This window comes from Diadema setosum, chromosome 21 (genome assembly GCF_964275005.1).
Source record: "Diadema setosum chromosome 21, eeDiaSeto1, whole genome shotgun sequence".
NCBI classification, from domain to species: domain Eukaryota; kingdom Metazoa; phylum Echinodermata; class Echinoidea; order Diadematoida; family Diadematidae; genus Diadema; species Diadema setosum.
In genome coordinates this window covers 20273223-20277491 of record NC_092705.1, presented here as the reverse complement: position 1 = coordinate 20277491, position 4269 = coordinate 20273223, and positions in this window count along the sequence as shown.

Genomic DNA, 4269 nt, shown 5'->3' with positions numbered 1-4269 from the left:
TTCTGCTTGCGGGTATACTGTGTGAGCTGTGTGCCAGTCGCGTGGGGGCTGACAACTCAGTGAAGGAAACTCGCAAGCATTCTTGTCCTCCCGCGGAAAATTCTCCTGCGTGCTGGAAAATCTCTCCTCGCAACAAGCCCGCGTAGGTTGCCCGGAAAGGTGTGACATGGCCTTAACGAAGAGAAATGTTTCTCACTTTCTACATCTAGCTAAAGACTATACCCTTTTTTGTCAAAGATACTCCACTTAGAATGTGCAACATGGTCAAAATTGAAAATGTTTGTTTGTCTGTCTTCAGACTTTAACAATGATGGTAATCTTAAATTCTATCAGACTTAACTTTCAGCTACGTTTAGGAGACACGTAAAAATGCTTTAAGTTATAAAACAGCATCAGACCTGTGCAGGTTACTAAATACCGGTAATTATTCTGACATCAGGCTAATTCCACAATCTACGAATGTTAGGTTCTCGTTTGTTTTGGGTTTGTACACTGTTTTTTTTTTTATCTATTTTTGGTTTTAATGATTTTTGGCTATGTTTTGGCTATAATGATATGCATGTCAAACATATACGGCCATTGTTTTTGGCTACATGTATATCGGCATGAATATAAGCAATAAATTTAAAAGCACAAAGTCAATATGTTTTTTAGTATTTATTTTCCCTTCAATTTCAGTATTTATATTTTAGATGGTAGACAAGGAATGATGAATGACCTATTCAACTTGAACGAAAAAAAAAAAACACTTATGAACAGTACAGCATGCAAACAAGCAGTTGTCCATGCAACAACAGCAACAACAAAAATGCACTCATTGAACTGGTTTGTCCTTGTAACGCAATGTGAAAAATAAATCGTGAAATGTATCAGTAATAGATGTTTATGGGTGAGGTCGTCCCACGTAGAAAAATCTGAAAGCATAACCATATTTTTGATGTTGTATATGACGAGTTCACGTATACAATAATCCTCTGTCTATTGGCAGATATAGAGCCTAGGCAGAGAGAAGGAGAGAGGGAGAGACAGAACGTTGGGAGATTGCACAACAAGTCTATCTTACTTTTATCATGGCAGTGAAAGGACTAAAGTTCTTTCGACCTGATATCTCGATTATTCACAAGATTATGTTCATAGTGTAGAAATTATGATAAAATCCATGCTTATCAGCATACTGCATCAAAATGTTTGCAGATCATTTGGTTTCCACTGGAGATTAAAATCATTTCTTTTCCATTGCAGCACAGTGCCATATTCAAAAAGTATAAGCAATAATTACTTTTAGCATTGTGGTACGTGTACAAGAAAACTCCCATAATGTGAAAACTCTTTATCTGGATAAGATAGAACATTATATTCAAGTAAAGACCTTGTTCCTGTAAAGTTACCTTTTGAATGCATATTGTTTGAACAACTGACATGTGTGACTATGAAATTGCTTCTTTGTGAGAAACGACATTACGGTATGACACTGTATGTTCGAAAGACATTTGATTTCTTTAGTATCTATCATTTTTTCAAGATGTAATACTGGATAAGTATTACCTTACAATGATAACCGTGTGCTCTACACCCTCATGCATTTACAGAGTGTTCCCTCTTCATGCTCTTATTGAAGCCATGATGTTATATAACGAGCGTTGTTCTGCGTGGCAAAGGCTGATATTATCGTTCAACATCTGCTGATTTCTGTCATGACGGCCATTGTTTTCTGCCGGTGATCACTATGAGCACGATGAGTGCTAAAATGCGTCACTGAATCAATATTTTTGATTTGATATTACGTAAGAGCCATTGTTCTACAACTATGCGACTCGGGGCTTCTTTTCACATCACACTAGGCACAGATGAAGGTCGTAAAGAGATAAAAGACGTTGTTTAAGCTGCAGGTGGGGCTTATGGATGACCTAGTAATTATAGGTTAAAGATAATAGCCTGTCCTCTCATTTTGTGAAAGGGAAAAATAGCACGACTTTACGTTCGTTCTATCGTAAACTCAGTAGTGAGATCACAATTCCAATACTTCATTGGAATAAGAGAGGTGCGGTCACTGTCGTATCAATTCATCTCACAAATTCCATTTTGGACACTGTCACTTCCAGTTGCGTGTATGAAATAGGAACATAACAAATGTAATTCATATCAAATGAATATTTGGTGACATTAAAAGTCACGAGTGTATTACACTTTCATCAAATTTCAGTTATGTAGGCTTATGATTATTTCACTGTTTAAAGTATTTAGAAAGGATTTATAGAAATTGAGCTTCAACAACATCAAACTATATATTGGCATTTTCACACTTTGTGTTTTATTATTTTGAATGATCGCATTTTCATGCAATCGAATAACAGGGGTTCTGTCTTCTCCTTCTTTATCGAATTCAAATCAGTATCACAAGGGTTACCCCCAGCTTGTCATATCTAACGATGTGAGCTGATACTGGGCTAACAATAAACTTAATCGAGTCAATTAAAACACGCATGATTTCGGAAATGTTGGTGCTTCTATACTTTCATTCAGTTCAAGAACTAGAATCCCCATAAAGCACGCTATCAAGATATAAAATAACGAGTTAACATCATTATGAAGAAATAATCGGAAATCACGCGCATTCGGACGTTATGATTCTAAGTATGTCAGCTGTTCAAGAGCAAAATCATTAGTGTGATGCCTTTTCGAAAATGTTTTCTTTTCTCATGTGAAAAGGAAACATGTTCTTATAATGTATACATCATCCCAACCCGGACGAATAACGAATATAGTCTTATTCATTTGGTTTTCATGGCTGAGTTTATCGAAGATTCATCCGTTTCTATAGACTATAGAACAAGAAATAGGCTCAATTAAGATGATCAACAGAATCAGACTTGTGGATACACTAAAGAAGGGTAGATCCGAACTCTCCAGAGAAGTAACGCTGATGTTAGTTTAATTAAAATGTGATTTGTTTAGCTTTCAATAACAAGATGAACGTATGACCTCGATGGATAGTTTGAATTTCTTGATTTTGCAATGAAAACAAACGCCATATAAAGTTGCATTAATAGAGCTGTATATGTAAACTACTTTATAAAGGGTACGTAATAATGTATACTGTTCATCCAGTCTTAAACATGAACACACAAACATTGCACAAACATTGCACAAGAATCAACAGCTTGTAAGTAATTGATGTAGGGCCTACACGATTCAGTTTTATCGAAATTGGTAATTAAGAAGGCATCACTATTATCATAATCACATCACGTGCAACATCAAATCACAACTACAGCGAAATTGACCCCACCAACCAGAGTACGCCGGGGTCATCCCACGAGCTCGACACCCACAAGTCACATAAGCCCACAAGCCCGACACTGAAAAAGAGGTCCATGAGTCATACAGCCTAAGAGTCATTCAGCCACACGAGTTATAGCAGCCCAGAAGCTCGACATGAGGCAATAAGGTCCGCGAGACCGACACTGCGTATAGAAAGCCCCATGATCAGTGGTGATGGGCCTTTTTCATTTAAGGTATCTAGCTCGTGGGCGTAACGTGCACCCCTATACATGGTCTTAATTAGAATGGATCTCAGGTAGCTCTTTCTTTTTGCTCGCATCTAAGATTGATCCCCATCAACTTACGAGTTCTGACAATATTGTCCAGATATTACATACTTTTATGGAGATGCATGCTATCACAAAAGAGTAGACATTTTCATTGGGAGTTACCTTTTCCCCGAGGGATTTATCCCGAAGCGCGCAGCGCTGATTGAAAGTTTTAATTGTCTTAGAATGTATAACTCCCAAGGGACTATAAGACAAGGCAATAGAATGAAGTTAAACCATAACAATGTCTACATAATGATTATATCAAATACAAAATATTCCAGCCCTGGAGGAAACCAAATTCTCTAAACATATCACTTGACGTGACGTCACTGTTTGCAATAAAAAAAAAAAAAATGATTAGTTACGTGATTACATTGTGACAAATCATTGTCCGATATTTAGTTTATAGATCATTTGATATAGAAATGAAATGAAATGAAATGAAATATAAGCCAAAATGACGCTAGATTTACTTCACCCCTCTATGGTGACCTCTCTATTAAAAAGCTGTTGAGTAATAAGGGTTCAATCTCACCAGATTTTCACTTCAATAAAACCTCTGTTTAAAAATACAACCGGAGTTTCGTGAATTCTAATAAATACCACACATGAAACAAAACACAGCACAGACACTGAATTTTCAGTGAATTCAAGGACTCGTTTTTCTGTGTCTTGG